Genomic DNA, 14,614 nt, shown 5'->3' on the forward strand with positions numbered 1-14,614 from the left:
AAGTCTCTGCGGTTGAATATTCTGCAGGATTTGTGGCCATGAAATATGTTACAAAATCTGGTAGCGAACAATGTTCGATCTCGTTAATTAGCAAAAATCACGAATTCCTGGATGCTACAGATACATAAGGGGAGAACGCGCTGATCCCCACTCCAGTGCATACCAATCAGCGTGCATATCAGAGTGAAAAATCAGTGAAAACGGCGCTCCACCACCTGGTTGGTATCATTGGAGGAGCGCTGACAAATCGGAAGACGGTTCTAGGTGTCCCCTTAGGCATCGAAGCTATAGTTCTGTAACTGTTATTTCTCGATTCTGTATTTTGGTTCTAGTTTCGGTTATATTTCGATTCTGTTATTTTGTTCGGCCATATATCAGAATATACAATGTATACAAGCAAATGAATCATCGACGATCGACAATCGTATTTATGTAAGTAATCGTTTAAGCAATAAATACTAATAAATAATTATTGAAATAAAACAGTTTTGTTCCGTTATAAGGCAACGGTGTTTGTTCCAAAATAAGGAAATCGTTATCCCCTCCCGCCGCTTAGTGTCGTTACATGAGGGTATGTTACATTTTATCGTTTTCCAACGAAAGATACAGTCTTCCTTCCACGAGTGATAAAATTGTATCCCCACTACTATGGGGGAATTTCGATTATACTTAAGAAGTAACGAATGTTTAAAACGCAAAGAAGAACAGCGTGTAGAAAGAAGGAGATGCACAGAGTCGTAGCAGTCGACATAGATACAAAACTTTCTTTTTTTCCTTTTTTTTTTTCTAGAAATTTTAATAGCATATTTAGATGATTTTTCTGATTAAAATGTGTCTAAACACGGCATAATTTGGAATTTTTTTACTTGTGTACTAATTCATAGTAGCTCCTCTTTAATCTTTATCTCGGGGTTTTCATCGCTCAGCTGTCGTAGTGGTCGACTTCGTGTTCTTCAGTACTGATGAAAAACATGTATGATGGATTCTTGAAAAGAAGCAGAGAAGACACAAATTTCCTATTCACGAAACGAACATTGGTGCCGTTTCTCGAGACAGAATATATCAAAACATCTTTGCGGTCGATATTCTTCCGATACCGTTTACTGCCAGAAAGAGAAGGACAACTTTATGATCTTGCGCTACCTCTCCCCTCTTGCTGACTCTCCATCTTGCTCCTCTCCCGACTCACAGGAGAACAAAGTCAAGCCAAATACAAGATGTACATATGGGCATGTTACACTTGTACCACTGCTCGGCCGACCACTTTATAGTTATAGTCGCTACATTCGAGCCTCTCGCAAAGTCAAGCCGTATAGGTAGTGTGATCCAAGAAACGGCAGAAGCCGTTCTGATCCATCTCCGTTTCTTCAACAAAACCGTATTATGTTTTTGTAAGTTTTGTTTATCAAGTAAAATATTTCCAAGGCCTCCAAATGTAATTGTAGAGAGCACGCTACTGCCCGTTCGTGTTCAAGCTGAACACGCTGTTTTTGAGTATACATTTCCACTCGCACCAACATCTTTCTTCTTGATATCTTGCTGTACTGGTCTCCGCAATTCGTTAACTTCTCTCTAATCTTCATCTTAACTTCTCTGTAATCTTCATCTTCGTTTTCATTTTCGTTGCTATCGATAAAATATCAGCGTCATGTTCTTTATCTTCGTAGTTCCTTACAGTTGTTTTGTGACAACAGTAAAACTGTGCATTATAGGATGAACAATTAGTAATGCACCAGGTTCCATTAAACCATCAATTCAATCAATGTGATGAGGCTTCCACTGTTGCAGAAGTGGTCAATGTAAACATAATGTTTTAAAGGTCTAGTAAATGACCTACTCCGCCGACAGCGGTTAAAATTCGCTACCACTATCCCGACAGTGATCACTGTTAGCATCCGAATTCCCTTCGACAATTCCAAGAGTAATCAATGAACAAGACATTGTAATTTCTTTCTAGATTTATCATATTTTTATGGTTGGAAGGACACCAAGCTCGATAGAGTTTTAATGATATTTACTTCTATTATAGTGAGCTATGGTCATTCATTAAATAAGTATACATGATCAAAATTATGCTGTGATTACACTCATTTTAATCAATCCCTCATTGTGGTCACCGCGCTATCCTTCTCTATCGTCGCAAACTTCAAATAACGTAGTAAATACCTACGTCCTACACAATCATTGATACAGTTTTCGTTCGAAATAAGACGATAATGTTTTTTCGCACCAAGAAAATGTTTATCCCCTCTCTTTCTTTTGAAGTTGTCTGCTCGACACCGCTTGGTGTCAGAAGGAGAGGGTATGTCATATTCTATCCTTTTTGAAATGAAAGATATGACTGCTCGGCCAACCACTTTGTAGTTTGCCGCCACATTCAAACCTCTGGCACATTCTCCTTACTCACTCGCGGTCCGCTCAAGAACAAACCGAAGCGACATAGATACCGTAATTCATAATAGGTCGAAAGTCGTACCGAGCCATCGACTTATAGCAAAAGAAAACTGTACTCCAGAGCCCGGAGGTTTTATCACTTTCGGAGGGAATACTGTATTGCTACACGGCTGACAACTTTATGGTCTGCAACTACCTCTCGCCTCTCTCATTCTCCGTGTTCACTCTCGGGCGACTCCATAACAAAGTCTAGTCGCATAGGTACCCTGATCTGAAATACGGCGAAACAGATCCCGAGCCTTCGCCCTATATAGGCACAAAACTATAAATATACAAGTGAGTTTTTACAATTGTGTTCACGATGTTGACATCTACAACATATTAAAAAATCATCGAAATAGGTGAGGTGAGGTGGTACAGATATCGATAGTTGACCGATCTCGTCGAACAGTTTTGCGTTTTGTCAGTACACGCTAACCTTTGATCGTGGTATTTTAAGGTCGCACTGACGATGATTTAGTTGCTTGCACACATTGTATACTCTACGTTCTGTCACAGAACCGAATTATAAATGTGGGATCCTTGACTCGTGGGTCCTACGAATTGTAGATCGGAGTGCATGTCTATGTTATCGGTATGAATGAAGACGTGAAGAAATGAAGGCGGAGAAAAGTCACGTAAAATATTATTGAAACATATTTGTGTGATCATTCACCGGTAAAAATCAGGAGATATAACCACAAATTAAAATGGACGAGTTTGCAATTATTTCCAACTGAGACCATTACTCTGGAAACATTATTAAAAATGATACAGCCAAGAAATAAGGATCAATATCGGATGGTCGACAGCTCAGAAGTGAGTTATATGTTTGGGGATATAGAAATCTTCACCAAAGGGAATATGATATCACCAGAGTCATGCGTACAACTAAATACATTGTCACCATCCAATTTTAAGTTATCAGAAGAATATATGTTCGAGATTCGAACGGTAACGACTTGGTCTAATTTCTGTTTGAAACCAATCTATAAATAGCCCGTTATTGTTCTTGTCTCGTACATGTTGTCTTCGTCGATGCGATCGCTTCTGTTTCGTCCTTCCTTTGTGTCGCTCCTGCTCCGTCCTTCGTTCGTCTCTCTCCTGTTGTTTCCCCAAATTTCAAACTACCCGTTTCTTCAAGATCCACCGATCGCTCCGACGGAGACAAGGATTTCTCGTATGTTCATTCTACCGTACGCTCTCAGCGGACTCGCGTCTAGTTCACGCTATATATTCGCCGATTTAGTTACGTTTTCGCAGCAGCCTCGCACGAATTCAATCGCGAGTCTCGTTCTTTCACGAACATACGAACGTCCGCTTTCTTCTCGCTTATCGATCAAAGTTAATACAATGTCACGTCCGGCGGTTCGCACGGTTCGCCGATAAACGCCTAAACAAAGACCAGTAGTACTATCACACGAGAAAATTAATAAGATCAAAATATACGTGACAACTCGACGCGGTTAGAGATACGCCGACTGATCTTCCTGCAAGACACGCAGATGAAGACCAGATTACAAATTGGACGCAAAAAAGGAAGATATCAAATTACGCCGAACCATAAGAAAAGACGACGACTTCATCTTGGCAACACACAGCTGAAGAAGCAAGAAACATCAAGAAGATCGGGAAGCAGAAACGCTAAATCAGCACTTCAAGAAAACAAAGGACCGCCCACATTATAAAAAGGAAACCAGCTCTTCAATTAGGATTCACTCTGTTCAAAACCAGTGCTACTGTGCAGTTCCGTCGACAGGCCCTTGTATCACACACGCGTCGCGCCGGCAGTAAAACAGTGTCACCGCATTTCGAAACTCCGTGCGTAAAGTGTCCGCGTGTGCCCCAGCGTCCAGCGGCCACAACCAGCGAGCGCCCAAAAACCCCACAACCACGACCTGCGAGCGTCTACCAGCGACTCGGTAACTTAAACGTTCTATCAAGCGAGTTGTTATAAGTGCTCTAGCGTATGCGCTATAAGAATTCACCCATGTATGAGCTGATTCAGAACTAGACTCTAAATAAACCAAACATTTCCCGTTTTTATATAAAAATTAAAGTACAATTATTTAACCAGCCCTCAATCTCCCGAACCAAAGCCGGTGAACGCAGGTAGGTTCAAAACTGCGCCTTATCCCCGGAAAACTATAAACAGCCCCATCTGGGACGTAACAAATTTGGTGACAGCGGTGGGATAGAGCGCAGAATTGAGGCTTGGAAAAATAGTTCCTTTAAATTGAAACAAAATGGCAAGCCCGAATAGTAGCGGTGCGGAAACTAAAGGTCCTGAATCAAAGTTATTAAAAATGGCCGTAGAACAAATCAAAAGGTCCCAAGAGAGTAACGACTTCATATCCGATCTTGGCACTAAATTCAGAGAATTGAACCAACAAATAGCGCATATGCAAGACGCACTACATTCAATAATTAACCGACCGCAACCGACACCGACGAAACCCGAACAAATGACTCCCGGAAACCCGACTCGCATACCGACAGACTCACTAGAGATCCCCATACAAACCAAAGACGCATTAGAGACAGTACCCGTGTTCGATGGTTATAAACCTTCCGTATTTCAATTTTTAAAAGCATCCGAAAGAGCTAAAGCCATGCTTCCACCAAATAAAGAATCATACTTGGTTAAATTACTAACAAATAAACTTAGAGGCCATGCATTTATAGCCATCGAAGACGCAAACGTAGACACCACAGAGGAATTCGGCACAAAATTAAAACTCATGTTCGGACCACAAAAAACGGTCAACCAATATAAGAGCGAATTAGGGAATATATTCAAAAACCCCCACGAAAATATCTTGGATTATATAAGTCGCGTAAAGGATCTGCCACACGCAATCATGGATGGAGAACGAGACACACACGGTGAACTCTCGGAAACACTGCAACGCAGCATACACTTTTACGTCACAGAGGCTTTTCTAAAAGGTCTACCGTCGGAAGTCCACATACGATTGCAATTGGAAGGCTTCACCAGTCTAGAAGAGGGATACGCCAATGCAATCAAGATCACGAAGCAAATTCAGCAAGAAGAAAAACGAGTCAGGACATTCCACAGAGGAGCGGCTCTGCCACAGCAGAGATATCAATATCGATTTCCTCCAACAGATATCAAGGCTCCCCGAGACAAGATAACTACACCGGATTACGCTGGCGTTCCGATCCTTCTTCGTACCGCAACAATTCCTATAATAATAACAATAATGGAAATTCAAACAGTCAATTGAGACCCAACAAACAAACAGGAACCGATAATCGGGCTAGAGGAGCCGACTCGCCTGTCACCTGCAATTATTGCAGTAACACAATCAAAAAACCTTTGATTCAAGGCAAAGGTGGAATCAGGCGAGATAGTGCCCTACGCCCAACAGAAGGCGGGAAACGAGAGGTACTCCCCAGGGACAAGCGGCGCACCCAAGGGAGCAGATTTTACAGAGCGCCGATCAGTAAAGAAAATAAATCCTGCTCCACCCGCACCAACAGAAACCACATCGTCCAACCTACCCCAACCCGAAGGATCCTCGATAAATTCAAAATCTCCAGTGACTTTGTTGTCTCTGCCATCCTGAATACGCATGCCCTTCTCCTCTGTCGTGAGAGTCAGAGATGGAAAAGGACAATGACGAGAATCCCAATAATCAGATTCGTTCGATTCCAATCCCAGATCCAATAGCGCATTATCTGGATGAGGAAGCTCAGTTGCCTCCACTGCCTGGAGTGGAGTTCTTAGAGCAAGAATCCCATATGCGCATCACGGAAAATGACGAGCTTCTTTCTTTTCCTGAATCCCTGGGTTTTGCTGACGGATTTCCTGACAGTCCTTGCATTTCGATGGAAAGCGACAAAGCTTTCCCGTAGTGACCATCAGAGCGAGCATCAGAGACTCAGGCGATCTTGCACACCCATCAACTTCAAAGGAAATCCCAACCCTCGAAATTGACCATTATAAAATTTTCCTTAGATCACCGAAGTACCAGAAGGGATTCACGATCCCAACCATAACTCATCTTATGACTCTAGGTATGGGTCATCCTCAAGAGATAGTTAGATCAGGTTGGAAACAAATTGCACCAACTAGTGAAAAATGGATCCAGGAAAGAGATTCATCCCTCTTAGAAGCCTTACTTCGATTCGCGCCTTCCGGAGTCAAAATTCTTGAGGTATTTGTCACCGGGGTAGTAATGGGCCAAGAATCAAGAGAGGCCAAATAACCATACCACCTGAAAGCGATAGACTAAATTTAATCAGAGAAAAGCATATGTCTGCCGCCGGTGGACATAAGGGCGTAACGAAGACCTACCACCGAATTCGGCAGTTACACTATTGGGAAGGAATGAAGAAGGATATCCAAAATTTTATCCGCACATGTAACGAATGTCAGCTAAGAAAATTGACAAGAATTAAGACTAAACAACCTATGGTGTTAACAGACACTCCAGGAGAAGCTTTCTATGAGCACCAGAAGAACAATGACATTACGAGCAAGGGGGTTGGCACGTTATGTGCCAAGAAAATACTGCCAGGACTTGGGCAAGATGCCGAGATTGTGGCCTAATGCTGGCAATAATCCGTCCGGCACACCAATGCAACCGATGCATCGAAGAACATCTCGAGATGTCGACAGATGAGTGGTGGTGTGGGGCGGCGGCACGGTGGCGCGTAGGTCGCGCGTTGTGCGCCTGCGCCAATTGTTATCGCGACTCGTTCTGGAGTGTCGCGAGCTCTCATTCTGAGTTTGTTTAATAAACCTCGTTATTTCGGTCGTTACCCGACGTGTTTATTACTCGTGAGGAGTGGGCCTCACGTGCTTAACCTATATCCTCCTTGCCGCGACCGCGTGGCGCGTCCATCTTGAACGCAGTCCGTCTGGACATTTATTTCGTGCGTTCTCGCCAGAGAACGCGTGGCCTCCGGCCACTGGTGACCCCAATCTCTCGTGTGTTACGAGATCTATGTTCCTAGTCCCCACGACCGTGGAGGACCGTCGGAACTCATCAGTGCGTACATCTGTACGCCTCCACCACTAAAATCCCCACAGTGGTTGGTTGAAGCTGGACAAGAGGTCATCACCCGTTGTCCTTAGAGCCGCGGTGGAAGGGTGGGACCTCTCGCTGGCGGCCGTGGTCGACAACATGGTCGGCAGCGAGAGGTTGCAGATGGCGGTGGCCTCCTTCTGCGAGTACGTGATGTCCCGGGAAAGGGACCCGGACTCGGCCAGGAGAGTTTGGGCGCGGGAACGACCCCCGCGCCGACGTGTGAACCCCCGCGAGGGGGCTGTCGAGGGAAGGGACGGCGCGGGGGTCTCCCCAGCGTCGACCGGTGCCCCCGGGAGTGGGCATATACCAGTAGACACAACATACTTACTTAAGAAATGTAAACTCAGCGGAGCGATACCAATTTGCAAAAGAACATCCCCGAATTTAGCATTTTTACATACCTCAAGCTGCGAAAGTGAAATGCTCAAACAAACCAACACCAAAAGCCCCTGTTCAATGGCATTGTTTAAAGTTACGGAAATCACATACATCCCACTTGAACAAATAGGCAACTATATCATAATCCCAGAGAACACCATTGAAGTTAATTTACTTTGCAATAATCAAACTGTCACAAAAATCTCAACGCCCACCTTGTTCAGAACATCAGACGACTGTGTAATACTTACAGCAAATACCATAATGAAGTTGGGCGGAACCAACAAACAACTGACATACGAAACAAGACTCAAACCATTAGACTTTAATTTCTCGTTCGAACAAATAGATTTAATATACGAACAGGTCAGGCGAGCACCTCTCACATTAAACACACTCTCAGAATACAAAACTAATCTAGACGAAATAACACAGACGCTACAAAGCATAGAGAACATAAGACGAACCAAAACCTGGAAAGAAACAGCAAAACGTTAGGACCAATAGCACTGTCCACCCTCACAAAACTATTTCTATGTAACCCCACAGGAAACGTTCTATTATTTTGTAAAAATTGTTACAACAATAACTCCAATGCCAACACTGAGGTATCCGAAGTCAGAACCATAGAAGCCACCGCACCGGTACCATACAACAGCAGTCCTCCACCGAGTTACGACCAACCACCACAATTCAGGTTACAAGAAATGAACGACATCGAACTAGACATCGCACCTGTCAGGAGAAAACGAGTTCGTTTCGGAGCAACGAAAGTCTAATGAGGGGGGAATGTCACGGTCCGATAAGACCAAGACAACAATCCTCGCACCACGTCACCAGGCCCAAGTTCACGACTGATTGAGCACCCGACAACTTTGAACCATTAAACAGTCCCAAACCTTTGTACCCCAAATAAGATTACCCATTAATATATAAGACCCCAAACCCGTGTACCCAGCAGTCGACGATCACCTCTGCTACGGCACGTCTCGCCGATCCAACTTCCAAAATAAAAAGCAAGTTCGAATTCCCGAAATCTTCGAGTATTCAATCGCGAAAGTGAAATACGGCGTTCCTTCGCGAAACCAGCCATTTCACCGTAACAACTGCTCTGTCCTCGTTACAGCATTCGAACGCGCCTCCGGAAATTATTCGAAGTCAAATAAACCGCCGAAAAAGACAGATGAAAATGTACATGTGGCAGCCTGGGCATCGCGCAGCGACGAGCACGCCGACGAACCGCCAACATACATTGTATACGCGGCGGCGCGGCGACGGTCCACGGGAAGTTGCAGAGAAACAAGCGAAGATCGGTTCCGAATGCGGTCGAAGAAATGCCATCGAACTGTAGCGTGGCCAGTTGACCACGCGAACATAGCTAGATATATATATATATATATATATATATATATATATATATATATATATATATATATATATAGCATCGATTAATGGCGCGGAGAGGGAAATTTAAATATAAGATGTAATCGCGTATTTAATACATATGTATTCTATTTGGGCGCGATAGTTAAGAGTAGGTAAAGAAAGACCGGGAGAGTTCCATAGAGATCCTTGACGAAATTCGAGTCGGCGAGACTAATTGAAGAATTTAGAGAAAGTCACGCAACCACTTAGAGTAGCTTCTCCAATTCAACATAAATTAGGGATAGTCGAAGTCCGGAATCAGTTAAGGACAAGAGGTCATAAATTCTCAGTCAAGGACCTCTTGGAACTCCCTCGGTTCGGTCCCACATGGCCCCACGTCCCTTGTTTTGGCGGGGCTCCACCCTCATGCGTACCCCACTCCCGTGCGTGCGCTATTAAGATCCATCCACTACCAATCACCATCAAGCAGCAACCGGAAGACGAGTGATCCGACGAATCAACGGCTAGCCAGAAGATCCCAATTTTCCTATTGGATAAGGAAGCGAGACGAGAAGGAAGAAGCTAGAAAAAGGATTCGAAGCTCCAGGATGAGACAGAACTCATTGTAGAACTGAGGGAGTTACATCTTCTAATAAAATCTACAACATTTTTTCGCTTTTAACTCTGTGTACAAAGTTTATTTCTTAACTTCCACGAGCAGAGCGCTTCAGCGCTCCACGGGCACTCGAACCCACAATAAAAACCCCCATCCCACCACACTGCGACGCAACAGAACATTCGCTCGCGAGCGTCGGCCAGTATTCACTTCAGAGCAGCCATTCGTGTCAGTGCCGTGTGTTGTAAGTACGTATTATGGCGATTAGGTTTGGAGTACACATTTTGATTAGTTTTCCCGAAAACAGGCCATTTGTTCGCACAGTACGGCGGCCTCTTTATTTTCCGAGATATTTGCAAAAACTGTCTATTTTGATGTAAACTTCTGCCTATTTTGAATGACTGAATTTGTTCTTTAGGGCGGGGGAGGGTTCTTTGGTTAAAATGTACAAGGAGATTTTTATTATCAACCCTATGAAATTATCGAGTCGATGTTCTCCCATTTTGCAATCAAATTCACAGAAGTTATTTATTCATGATCACTATAAGTTGTTTCTATATATGTATTCATTGAGTGATACATGTTATTATTTATTTTCAGTGTTTTCAAATGGGTGAGGTTCGCCAACGGATGCAGTGCTGGTTCGCTCTTTACCTCACGCACTGGTTCCTCGGTCACCCCAGCGTCTCATGTTTCCTTTTCAACGGTTAAGAAGTAATTTTGCAGGTATTTCCTCATTATTTCTTTATCAATGTTTTAATTTGAATAGATTTTGTTTTCTTGAACTTGGAATTTATGGGATATGGGTCGTAGGGATTGGTGTTTCCTTATGACTTCTGTGAAATATATTCTTTACGTTCCTTGAGTTTTAGCGCCTTATATATACCGGGTGGTTCACGACAAACAGGCCACCTAAATAGCTCCGTTAGGATTAGAGATAGAAGAAAATGTTAGAGAGAAATGTTGTACTGTTAAAGGGGGCAAATATGGTGATATAAAAAAATGTTCCTATTGTAGTCGTTTTCAAGGTCTTTTGAAGGTCATCGATGATTTTCAAATAGCACCACATATTTTTAACTTCACAGTGTTGTAGCTGATGTCAAGACGAGTTCAATGATGATATGTAAATTTAGCAAACGATACCTCTGTAAGTGTTTCCCAAGCTGGCGTAGTTGAATTTATAGCATCAGTGTCGAACGATAGACGTCAAACGAAGCTAAAGGATGTACTGCATGTACCCGAATTGCATACAAACTTAATGTCAGTGGCAAAAATAACTGACAGGGGTCATGAGGTTGTGTTTAAGAAAAATATTGCTCTGATCAAAGACCAGGAAGGGAAAACAAGACTTGTTGCAGATCGTCAGGGTGATCTCTTTTATATTCGACAAGGAACAGAACACGCGAATAGTGTGGTTCGTGAACAGTGTTCAGCCCTAGAGTTGTGGCACAGAAGATTAGGTCACTTAAATTACAGAGATGTCATCGAGTTAAGCAGAAGAGGCGCTATAACCGAGTTTGAAGCAAAGCCGATGCCAAGTAAATGTGAAATTTGTCTCAGAGGGAAGCTAACCGCTGTACCATTTTGTAAGCGGAAAGAATCAGCTGTTCAGGTTTTGGAGATTGTACATATGGATGTCTGTGGACCTATGCGTACCGAATCTCAAGGTAAGGCAAAATACTTCATTACCTTTACCGATGAGTTTACTAGGTGGTGTGAAGTAAGGTTCCTGACAAGTAAGAAGGATGCCCTAAAAGCGTTTAAAGAATATAAAAATATGGCCGAAAAGCAGACTGGGAAGCATATCAAAAACCTCCAGTCAGACAATGGAACAGAATTTTGCAATCATGAGTTTGATACTTTCCTGCGTATGGAGGGCATTAAAAGGAGACTGACAGTACCCTACACTCCGCAGCAGAATGGCATCGCGGAGAGGAAAAATCGGACATTGGTTGAAATGGCTAGGTGCATGATCATGGAATCAAGAGCGCCATCATCTTTTTGGGCAGAAGCCGTTGCAATGTCGAATCACATCAGGAACCGATGCCCTACGAAGTCTTTAAATGGAAAAATACCATACGAGTTATGGACTGGTAGGAATGCCAAGTTAAAATATCTACATTCTTTCGGCATTAAGGCGTATATTCTGGATAAGTCGCCAAATAAGGATAAATTCGCACCAAGAGGAAAGGAAGGCATGCTGGTGGGCTATTCCGACGAAACGAAAGGCTATAGAGTCTGGATACCACAAGACAGAAGAGTTACCATTGCTAGGGATGTCCGATTCCTTGATAAATATAGCAATGAGGGAGAGTTTCAAGATATAATATTATCTGCTGATATGGATGATCGACACGAGCCAGAGTCAAGTGTCGAAATGGTAACTAATCAAAATTGTGGTACTGATGTTATTTTTTCAGAAGCTGAACAAAATCAAGGTATAATCTTACCTGCTGAAATGGAAATTAGTCAAAATTACGAAGCTGAGCAAAACCAAGATATACTGCCAGATCCTCACTCGCCTAATAAAATAAAACGGACACGTGGTAGGCCGCGTAAGGTATATACAGGAAATGGAGGGAGACCAAAGAAAATGTATCAATACACTCCAGTCCAAAATCAAGTTAGCCAACAGACTGAAGACGATGCTACTGAAGGATGCTTAGAGGAAACTGTGAATGACGAGCATTATGAAGATGGTGGTACGACAACGGAGAGCGACGATGATGCATTTATTGATGCGGTTTCTGGTGACGAGACCGCTTGCTTTTCCGAGGTCACCATACACGAGGCAATGGCGAGTCAAAATGCCCATGAGTGGAAGGAGGCGATTTACTCAGAAGTTAAAAGCCTTGTGGACAATGGCACATGGGACATCGTTCGTAGACCCGTGAGTAAAAATGTTGTAACCTGTCGTACAGTCTTAACAAATAAGCGTGCTCCTGATGGATCGATTGTGCGACGAAAAGCACGAGTGGTTGCTAGGGGTTTCTCACAACGCCCTGGAATTGATTTCAAGGAGACATTTTCACCAGTAGCGCGAATGAGTTCATTACGCAAGATTTTAAGTTTGGCAGCTAGATATAACCTGAAACTACATCAAGTGGATGTTGAAACCGCATACTTGAATGGACATTTGGAAGAAGAGGTATTCATGGAAAAACCTGATTTCTTAGAGGAAATGCTAAAATTGATCATCAGCCGTGAGGATAAAAAGAGCATGGCGGTCAAACAAGCCCAAAGAATGCTCAAGGAAATGCATCATGGGGGCGAGGTATGTCGTGTCCGTAAAGCTCTGTATGGTTTACGCCAAGCAGGACGCCAATGGAATGCAACACTAAATAAAAAACTTCTTGATTTGGGTTTAAAGGCAACAAATGCCGATTCATGTATATATTTTGCTCGACGCAGAAATGCCATTATGTTATTACTAGTATATGTAGATGACATTATAATTGCATCAGATAATAAGGATTGGATACAAGATATAATTCAGGGTCTTCAGAAGAATTTCAAGATAAAGGATCTTGGACCCGCAAAATACTGTTTGGGAATTGAAATAGACCAAACAGAGGATAAAGTGTCAATTTCACAGAAGGGGTACATTCAAGATATATTACACAAATTTGGAATGAATGATTGTAATCCTGTCTCTACGCCACTGGATGTAGGAAGTCGTCTCGTCAAAAATGAGCAGAATGAAAACGATGGAGAAAGGAAGCCCTACAGAGAGCTAGTCGGGGCTCTTATGTATTTGGCCACCTCCACCAGACCCGATATTGCTCATTCAATGAGTGTGCTGAGCCAATTTAACGATTGCCATAACAGCACACATTGGAGAGCTGCTAAGCGCGTGCTTAGATATCTCAGCGGGACTTCTAATTATTGTATTGTTTACAGAAAGACGGATGAAAATTTGTTGTGCTACGTAGATGCTGACTGGGGAAGCTGTAGCATAGATCGAAGATCATATACTGGTTTTTCATTTTTGCTGGGTGGCGGCACCGTGAGTTGGGAATCACGAAAACAACGCACCGTTGCCCTATCTTCAACGGAAGCGGAATACATGGCAATAGCAGAAGCAGTCAAGGAAGCCATCCATTTAAGAACTTTTCTCCATGAATTAGGTTTTCATGATATAGCGAAAACAGTTCTTTTCAACGATAATCGAGGGGCAGGACTGCTTACACAGAACCCTGTTTTTCACCACCGCACAAAGCATATTGACATGCGGTATCATTTTATTAGAAGCGCTCTGAAGGAGGAGGATATCAGATTGGAATATTTGTCAACTAATGAGATGGCAGCTGATGTACTCACCAAGGCGCTACCGCGACAAAAACACAATTTTTGCGTGGATAAATTAGGAATTGTTCAAGATGTATTAAATAGAAATTAAGTTCGCTTATACGTCAGTATTAAAGGGGAGTGTTGAGAATTAATACTCGACAGTTATTCGCGACATCTGCATAAGAATGCGTCTATCGGACTGATCGTCTTTTGTTTTCTTGCGGTGATTCCGTTTTGTCTGCGTTCCTTCTTTTCTGGAACACTCCACATTCTTCTCTACGCGCGAAAGCATGTAATTTTCGTATATCAAATAAAGTGTGTTAAAGTCTACCATTAGATCCACGTCCATAGAATCCTAACAATTATGTTTCAGAATAAATTGGCCAAGTTGATAAAGCGGGCGGAGTACCGCCAGCGGATGCGGGGCTAAAAAAAGAGAGGCTGCTTTCATCACACACAGGCGATAAAATAAGCT

The sequence above is a fragment of the Halictus rubicundus genome, unplaced genomic scaffold, assembly GCF_050948215.1.
Source record: "Halictus rubicundus isolate RS-2024b unplaced genomic scaffold, iyHalRubi1_principal scaffold0520, whole genome shotgun sequence".
Classification (NCBI taxonomy): Eukaryota; Metazoa; Arthropoda; class Insecta; order Hymenoptera; family Halictidae; genus Halictus; species Halictus rubicundus.